We start from the raw sequence: 10,258 nt of genomic DNA, 5'->3' as shown, positions 1-10,258 counted from the left end.
CTTGGCATATGATGGAGGAACGCCCATGGACTACCTATTGCAGGAAAGTCCGCGGCATTGCATCTGAGTGCACAGACATTAATGCGAATGATTATTCCTTTAGGAAAGCATATTGGTTTTTTGGTGGTATTTCTAGTGTGGATTTGTGAACGGGAAAATCCATACTAATTTGCAACATCACATGGATGATGGTGAATTAACAAGGACACAAAGCTATAACATTGCAGATTATACAGTTGTATGGACAGGGCCTTTAATCCACTTTAACAGTGCAAATCTAAATTTCTGGTATGTGCTTAAATCAGGGCTGTGGAGTCAGAGTTGGAGTCGTGGAGTCGGAGTCGTAAGCAATTTGGGGTGGAGTCGGAGTCAGTACATTTCTACTGGCTTCAAAATAAATTTTGATTGACAAATTTTTTAAAATATAAATTCAAAATGTCAAAGAAGCTTCCCATGAAGTCAGCTGTAGTTGAGCATTTCGCCATAGCTCAAGATGAAAAACATTTTGTGTGTCAGTGTATGACACAGGACTGAGATGAAGACAAATGCTGTGATGCCAAGATCAGTGCATATTCAGGCAGCGATAAAAATGCTCCTACGAGAGCTTCTAATTTAAAAAGACATTTACAGTGCTTTCCAGGGCTGTGGAGTCGGAATTGGAGTCGGTCAGTAGAAAAATAGAGGAGTCGGAGTTGAAGGTTTGGCATACCGACTCCACAGCCCTGGCTTAAATCCTGCCTGCAAAACATCCTCTGGAGGCCACCTTCCTTTCTTCCACGGATTTCTTCTTTGTTCCACTTCTGCAGCCCTTCCCCACTCCAAAAGCCTCTTTGTAACTCACCCCCCACATTTTCCTTTCCCTACTCTGTAGCACTCCCCTTTGCGCACACAGCCAGTCTGCATCTGTGTTGGAATTGCTTTTTAAGATGTTTTTAAAGCTTTTTTAAAAAATAAAATAAAATATGTTTTGTTTTAATGTTTTTAAAGATGTTTTGTTTTAATATATTTTAAAGTCTGTTTTTAAGATGTTTTAGGGTGTTTTTAGTTTGCCACCCTGGGCTCCTACTGGGAGCAAGGACAGGATATAAAACAAATAAATAAAATAAAATAAATTTGAAGGCCCTTAGGAGCAGGCATCATGCAGCCTCTGCCCCCACTTCTTTATAGCTTATTTTCTCTCAGGGTCTCCCAGTACCTGTGAGTATGGTGTGGAATACCCTTATGCAAATGTGACAGGCACTCATTGGTTAGCACCTGTGACATCATTCTTTGACCATGTGATAAGAGCCAAAGTTACCCTGTATTTCTGAGACCATGTGATTGATAGACATAGGCTCGAGGCGAGCAAGAGACATACACAGTGAAATTTGCCCAGTGACTTCAGGAGTAGCAGAGCACCACATCCTGTCCTTTCAGCTTATTTTATATAGCATCCTGTTATTAACCACAAAGTTTGTTCCAGTCTGTTTCAGCCTGCTTTGTCCTAGACAGAGTGCCTCTGTGGTTATGCAGAGTATATTTGCCATGCTTGTTTTTTTTTACCATATAGCCTGTGTGGTGAGCAAAGTGCTAAGTTCTTATCTATGCAAAGAACTGTCTCCATGGATACCGTGACATGTCTATGAGGCAGAGACCACTATGCAAAGTTATAATGTAAAAGGTATAAAAGTGACTGGCTTCTTCTCTTCGGGACTTCGGGACCAAAAGTGGTTTGTTTGGAGCGAGGCAGCATTGTGTGAATGGGTTAAGTATGTTAAATCAGAAAACTCAAGTTATAAGAATGCTGCACTTAATAACTGCTTGTTCGGGTTGTTGTATTCACTGATTAAAAAAAATGTTTCTGATCTGGTCTGGGTGGATTCTAAAGTAAAATATGTCTCACCCCATGCCTATGGTGTAAATGTAAATGTACTGCTTTCTAGTCAATTCTGACTTACGGCGACCCTATTAATCGGGTTTTCTTGGTCAGCCGTATTCAGAGGGGGTTTGCCTTCCTCTGAGGCTGAGAGGCAGTGACTGGCCCAAGGTCACCCAGTGCGCTTCATGGCTGTGTGGGGATTCGAACCCTGGTCTCCCAGGTCGTAGTCCAGCACTCTAACCACTACACCACACTTGCTCTTGCCTATGGTGTAAAGACACCTAAATAATATTATAAAAGGAGAGTCCTGCTGCTGTCTAAGGGCCCCTCCAGACATCATCTGTCCATGTGTATTCTGCAACATGCCCTTGATGTAATAATTGTGCATTGGTGATGGATTTATACTGGGCTGTCCACACATCATTCCACGTTATTATTTGTTCTGCAATGCTTCCTCAATGTTACTGCATTATGGCTTCCTAGAAGGGCACTCTTGCAGGGCAAAATGATAATAATAATCCCAGAACATTTGTGGTATGAAAAGTTACAGGATTTTAGCAGGTAACTATGGGACATGCACCTATTGCAAATGAAGCAGTATTTCCAGCCCAAAACATTTGCAGTTACAATTACAAATGGTATTGAAAGAGTGATCGCGTATAAGTGACTCAATAACATCATGAGTGCAAATCATGACAAATGCTCAGTAAAAAGGACCCCTGGAGGCCCCTAGTTGGAGGCAGAGGATACCTTAGAGCAGCTGAAGGGCCAATATTTAATAAGAACCCCAGGGCACATCACATAATCCTTTAAACAAAAACTATTTCCAGTTCCAAAGCAGTCTTTCCCTGATGCCTCTGGAAAGACAACATCCAAGGGATGAAGGAGAAAAAAGGCCCCTGTTGCTGGTCCCCAGCATCAATTGGTAACTCAAGGTCTGTTACCTCTGATCCTGGAGGCTCTGTTCTGTACCAGTGTGGCTTGTAACCAACACATATGTTGAAATTTAAAAGTCAGTGTAACCATCTCTTTTCTCTTTTATACTCAGATGTACTTAACTCTGTTGTCTCGCAAACTAACATCTACAGTTTTCACAGCAAACTCCTCCCTGATTGAGTAGAGAATGAACAAACCTTCCACCCAAAGAAGTAAATAAAAATAACTGTGCTTTGCATCATATTCGGACACAGACTTTGCTGACTTGGCAGATGGCTGGCCAGGACCAGATGAAGGTTCTTTCCTGCAGTTTTTATTATTTTTAAAGTTCTGAGCCAGATGTCTCCAGATAATTAAATCTTAAGATCTGTATTGACTGCTTATTGGCTGGCCTCAACTGGCACACTGACAAAGAGGAAGAGAGGGCATGCATGGCGTCTTCTCTTATGTTATTAATTGGAAGTGAAAATGTGGAAACAGGAATCCCCCTGTGAGGCTGCGTGTGTCTGTTTGTGAAGAGAGGAAGGCACAGTGCTGGCTCTAAAGATTGTTAGAAATGTGACAAGAGCAACTCCCATTTGGCCCTCTTTGCATGGGGAGAGAGAGAGATAGTCCTCCTTGTTGGCTAGGCTGCCACTGACCTTTGATCATCTTTTCTGTTTGTCTTCCTTCCGTGTAAACTGACATGTCTCAGGGAGCTATTCACACCTCTGACTCACCTTCCTGTTTTCTCTTCTCTGCAGACCACTGGAGGAGAAGGAGCCATGTTCTCTTTGTCTCGTCTCTCTCTAGCATGAGGGGCAATGTCCCGGCATGGCCATTGCAGCCTCCCACTTAATTAGCTAGACAGAAGTAGCGCCTTTCCTATCCAGTATGTATTTCTATTCATAAACTAATCTTTTCTTATTTTGAAACTAAGTCTGAGTGATTTCAAAGCAAGGTAAAAGCTAGCTTTCTCTCAGGTAAAATCATACCCCTGCAGTACAGAGTGCTGAGCAAGCTACAGCTAAAATCTGCTAATTTACTAAAACTCTAATTGGTATAATAGCCATTAGTGCCATCAAAGGTGGCCGATTACAGGTGGTAGATCTGGGGGATTATCAGAGTGGCCACTTATGCATTGCTGAAAAAGAGGAAATGCACCACCACCACCCCCCCAAAAAAGTAAACAAATTGCATAAAATGTGCCCATGCTTATTAATATATATAGATGCAAATTTAAAAATTTAGGGTTGTATTCAACTTAGTCCCATTCATGGTAGATTCGCTGAAATTAATGAACCTGTTAGTCATGTTTATCAAATTCAGTGGGTCTACTCTGAGTAGGACTGGCACAGAATACCACTGTTGGCTATCATTTAACTAGCAATGCTTCAACATGGCGGGGGAGACTGTGACCAGGTGATCTGTGTGTCAGCTAGGGATGGAAAGATCTGTCTGTTTCGGTTCTCTCTGTTTATTTCTCCAGTGTTAAATTCAGTTCTCCACATTTCTACAGCGATCTGCAATTTTTTAAAAAAATCCTCATGAAAATTCTCCACCATTTTACTGTGAATTTCTCCAAATAAACACATTTTTGTAGGCAGTGTTAACAAAGGTACACATTTTTGCAAGCCATTCTCATCATTTCATGCCTTTTTGCATGTTATTTTCATTCATGTATTCATTTTATAAGATCCTCTGTGGCGCAGAGTGGTAAGCGGCGGTAACGCAGCCGAAGCTCTGCTCATGGCCGGAGTTCGATTCCAACGGAAGGAGGAAGTCGAATCTCCGGTAAAAGGGGTCGAGGTCCACTCACCCTTCCATCCATCCGTGGTCGGTAAAATGAGTACCCGGCATATGCTGGGGGGTAAAGAAAGGCCGGGGAAGGAACTGGCAATCCCACCCCATATATACGATCTGCCTAGTAAACGTCGCAAGACGTCACCCTAAGAGTCGGAAACGACTCGCACTAGAAGTGCGGGGACACCTTTACTTTTTTTTATTCATTTTATGCACACTTTCCCATAATATATGCATTTTTGTAAATGTTGTTTAGTTGGCGAATTGCATCCCAAAATTCTAATAAATGTGTATTTTGAAGGTTGGCTGTGTTTTGATTCTCATATTGTTTCAGAAATTGCAAATTTGGTAAATTCTGCTTGAAATGCGAACTGAATCGAAATTCTCATGCATCTGTAGTGTCAGCACAGTTTACTGTTCAAGGTGCTAACTCGAAGGATCATAGCTTTGGGGTAGAGCATCTGGTTTGCATGCAAAAAGTCCCAGCTTCCATCCCCAGCATGTCAGTTAGGCTGCCTGAAATCCTGGTGAACTGCTGCTGGTCAGCTACACTGAGCTAGATGGACTAATGGTCACATCCCACCATAAATTTAAAGCACTCTTCTACCACTTTAATGGCCATGGCTACCCCCAGTCATGGATACTGATTTGTTAAGTGTGCTGAGTGTCAGGAGACCCTTCACAGAGCTACAATTCCCAGCACATTTAACGGCTTCCACGGCAGAGAGGTTAAAGCACACTAAAGTTTGCAGGGAAGTAAAGTGTAAGCATTTTGGATACTCTGTTCATAGGCAGCTATGAGAGAACTAGAAAAGGTCCTCAAATACAAAGATGTATCACTGAATACCAAAGTCAGGATCATTCAGACCATGGTATTCCCAATTTCTATGTATGGATGTGAAAGTTGGACAGTGAAAAAAGCGGATAAGAGAAAAATCAACTTGTTTGAAATGTGGTGTTGGAGGAGAACTTTGCACATACCATGGACTGTGAAAAAGAGAAATGAGTGTTAGAACAAATTAAACCAGACCTATCACTAGAAGCTAAAATGATGAAACTGAGGTTATCATACTTTGGACACATAATGAGAAGACATGATTCACTAGAAAAGACAATAATGCTGGGGAAAACAGAAGGGAGTAGAAAAAGACGAAGGGCAAACAAGAGATGGATTGATTCCATAAAGGAAGCCACAGACCTGAACTTACAAGATCTGAGCAGGGTGGTTAATGACAGATGCTCTTGGACGTCACTGATTCGTAGGGTCGCCGTAAGTCGTAATCGACTTGAAGGCACATAACAACAACAACAACAAGTGTAAGCAAAGCTGTTGATGCTGTTGGAGCAATTGATACTGATTCTGTTTTTCTCCCTCTCTCATCATAATACTAGAGCCTGTGGTCATCCAACAAAGCTGAACGGTGGGAAATTCAGGGACAAAAGGAAGGTACTTCTTCACACAGCACACAGTTGAACTATGGAATTTGCTACCACAAGCTGTGGAAAGTGGCCACCAATTTAGACTGTCTTAACCAAGAATTTGTTGAATTCTTTTTATCAGTGGCCACTAGTCATGATAGCTATATTACCTCCAGGATCAGAGGCCATATGCCCCTGAATACCAGTTGCTAGGGAGAGTGCTGTTATGCTCATGGCCTGCATATGAGCATAATGGCATGTATAACCCAGTGGGGAGGAAAGCCTGGCTGGGAGTCCAGAGTCTGTGAGTTCAAATCCCTACTCGTGTCTCCTGGGTGTCAAGGGCCAGCTAAAGATCACCCTCCCAGTGAGTGGCTCGGGTTACACGCCCTGCCACCTGTGCAGCCGTGGGCAAGCTGCCTAGTCCCAAGGAGCCCAGTTGGCCCACAGCTGGCAGTTGCAGACAAGGAAGGGGCTGGCTTGTGCAGCTGTGGCAAGCTGAGCAGGCTCTAGCCAGCTGGGGAAGACTAGCCTCAGAGGGAGGCAATGGTAAACCCCCTCTGAATACCGCTTACCATGAAAACCCTATTCATAGGGTAGCCATAAGTCAGGATCGACTTGAAGGCACTCCATCCATCCATATGAGCATATGAGTGGTTGGCTGCTGTGAGAACAGAATGCTGGACTGGATTGGTTGGATCCAGCATGGCTCCTCCTCCTCCTCCTCCTCCTCCTCCTCCTCCTCTTCTTCTTCTTCTTCTTCTTCTTCTTCTTCTTCATTTATATCCCATCTTTTCCCCAGAACTGGGACTCTAGGCGGCTTACAAAAAACAAATACAGTTGTTACATGATGTCATGCAAGGTGGAACTTAATGTTCCACCTTCTTATGTTTTTAAGCTAGGGCACAGCACACTACTGACATATAAATAATCTTTATGTAGGGGTGGACACTGGGAGTGGGCCTCCCGCAACATGCACAGGTGCTACAAGTGTCATGGGCAGCACCTCTGGAGAAAAGTAGGAAGGCCTATGAATGCCTGGCAGTGGCTTTGATTCAGGCCCACACACCTGCCCACATCTGGCTGCACAGTCTAGAGACAAAACTGCCTGAGCTCTTGGATTCATAGTGTAGCAGGTGCTGGAGCAATGTGGCACTATCTAAGATAGGACTTGCTGAAATTTGTAGACCTATGGACATACTTGGATGTTCGAGTGAGTGCCTTGGGCATCCCCTCTCAAATCATTTCTCTCTCCCTCCTCTGGATCAGTACACCCCCCCCAACAGAGTCACAGGAAGAGAAAGTGTGTGCACAGTGCACACGCACACACTTGTCTTTTCCACACTTCTCTTTTTAATGTCAGACCGAGCAGAATTAATTGGAACCTTGAAAAGCACACAGAAGTGAAAGAGGAAGTACTGAAAGAGCATCACTCTTCCAACTTCCTCCTTCAGCTCATGATCCAGATGGCAGTGAGGGGGTGGTGGTGCTCAGAGGCTTCATGAAGACCTCAAGAGTGCCATTGTGCCCATGGGTGCCGCAGTGGTGACCCCTGATCTAATTCTTTGGACCTGTGGCACTCATTGGTGCCACAAAAGTTGACCACCCACCACTTGGATAGAATCCACCTAAAGTTTGTGTTACAGGGTAGCTAACCAAATGAGTTATAAGTTGAGTCCTCCCAACACTGTTCATTCAGTCTTCAAACATCTCTTTTTCTGCTTTTGGGGGCCACACAATCCTTTCTAAAGGATTAAGAGAATCCAGAAAGCTCACTATACTCAGCAGCAACACTGTGTCTCTCCTCTGGCACTGAAAACACGTGTACTGTGTAACTGTTTTCTTGCCGATAAAGGAAAGCACTCAGGAAGTGTAGGCGTTTTACCTGCAACGCAGCAAACCCCCCATGTATTAAAAAAGTCACCGTGCATCATTGTCTTCTGCTCCCTCCCTGTTCCGCTGTGCCAGCATTCAAGCCGTGAGCCTGCCCCAAAGATCCCTGGTGGGTGGTGGATGGTTACAATGTGCCCTCAGAAAAAGGAACAATGCGTAATTATTCTTGAAGTAAACACAAGCAGAGCAAAGACTCAGCTGGTGTGTGTGTGTGTGTGTTTGCAAGCAGCCTCAGACTTGTTTTATTGGCTCTCTGCGAGATATTTAAGAGTCTGAATGGGATGCAGTAGGGCTGGATTAGTGAGCCAGGCTACAAGGGGAAAAGCGAGAGATTTGCGGGGAGCAAAGGAAGAGGGAGCCAATTAAAGGGTTGTTTTAGCTCAGCCTTCCCCAACCTGGTGCCCTCTGGATGTTGTGGACTACACCTCTCATTAGCTCTGGCCAGAACAGCTGTGCTGGCCAGGGCTGAACAAAGGTGCCATCTACCCATTCAGACCATTGGCTCCATCCAGCTCAGTACTGTCAACACTGGCTGGCAGTGGCTGCGGACAGGAGCCTTTCCCAGCTATACCTGGACATGCCGGGGATTGAACCTGGGACCTTCTTCATGCAAAGCTGAAGCTCTGCTGCTCAGCTCTGACCCTTCCCCATCGGAGTTGCATTTCAAAGCATCTGGAGGGCACCAGACTGGGCCAGAACGCTTGAGCTGGTTAATTGTTCCATTTTAACTGATTAGCGGGGTAATTGATTGATTTTTTTTAATTACAAAACCAGGACCAAAGGAACTTGCCAGATATTGAATGGAGGCAGCCAAATGACATGCACTCCGTTCTTAATTAATCTGAGCTCTGTTCTTAATACTGGAATCATATTATATGGGTTGGCTCTGCTCTAGGTTCCCTTGTTGTCTGAAGTCAGGAATGTAGAGATGAGGACCAAGGCTTTTCCTCTTGTGGCTTCCTTACTTCTGTAGCCCTAGCCCATGGCGACCAGGCTGGCTCACTTCCCAGGGGTTTAAAATCATGCACCGTGGAGACAGTGGATGGAAGGAAGCTTTTCTCCCTCTCTCATAATAATAGAACTTGGAGCCATCCAGTGAAGCTAAACCTTGGAAGATTCAGGGCAGGCAAAAGGAAGCACCTAAACGATGGAATTAGCTCTCGCAAGTGATGGTCCCCAACTTGGATGGCCCTAAAAGGGGATTAGACTACTTAGGGAGAATAAGGCTGCTGACGGCAACTAGCCATGATGGCTATGTTCTACCTCTATCAGTGGCAGTATAGCTCTGAATCCCAGCTGATGGGAATCACACATGGGGAGAGCGCTGTTGCACTCAGATGCATAGGCATCTGGGTGTGCACTGTGAGAACAGTACGCTGGACTAGATGGGCTGTTTGCCACCATGAGAACCTATTGTTTGGAGAACATAAATTTCAGAATAAATAAAATGGCATTCTTCATTGCTTAAACTGAGCTACCGACTACCATTGCTGAGGCCATCAAAGGGAGGGGAAATAGTAGTTATTCTCCATCCTGCCTAGATACACCTCCAGTTGATCACCCCCGTCCTTTAGCTACAAACTGCCATCACTGAGGCCGCCAGCGGATGAGGAAGCAGCAGCTCTTCCATTGTACTTAGATCCAGCTTCATGACCTGTTGAATTTGCTATCTGCAGAACTTTGTAACTAACAGTTAGTGCCTGTTTGCTTTTTTTCCTCTTCCCTTCCTATCTGGTTTCCTTTTGTGTTGTGTCTTTTAGATTGTAAGGCTGAGGGCAAAGGCTGCCTTTAAAAAAACACTTTATAAGCTGCTCTGGGAGCTTTGGGGGGGCTGAAGATGGGATAAAAATATTTTAAACACACAAATTGCTTCTCTCAGGTATGCTAATGCCCCTGACCCAGCTGAATTATCCCTTTCTGTGCACATAGATAGTAAAGTACTTGTTTCAGTCTCCCCATTCCCTCCAGGCCTGTACCTTTAATTACAGATTTACAGAAGAAAATCGATGGGTGTAGCTTGTCTCACAGCCACATTTCAGCTGACCAAGTGATGGGAATTCAAAGGCAGCCTTTCCAAGCTTGGTTTACTTTGAGGGGAGAAGTGTATGGTTTCATGGTGGGCTTTGGGGGCTGTGCTTTGTACGTGTGCATAATTACCTGTTTATTTCCAACTTGTAAGCAGCCACTATTGCCTATGATGGCTAGACTGTTGGTGGGGACAGACTACCACCAGCACATACCTCTGGTGCTCACAAAGCTTGCACTAGCTACCCACAACCTATGGGCTAAATTCAAGGCTCTTGTATTAATTTACCAGGCTCTTAGCAACTCGGGTCCAGGATGCCTTAAGGACCACCTGATTCTTTATTT

The sequence above is a fragment of the Rhineura floridana genome, chromosome 9, assembly GCF_030035675.1.
Source record: "Rhineura floridana isolate rRhiFlo1 chromosome 9, rRhiFlo1.hap2, whole genome shotgun sequence".
In the NCBI taxonomy this organism is placed as follows: Eukaryota; Metazoa; Chordata; class Lepidosauria; order Squamata; family Rhineuridae; genus Rhineura; species Rhineura floridana.
This window is presented reverse-complemented; position numbering follows the sequence as displayed.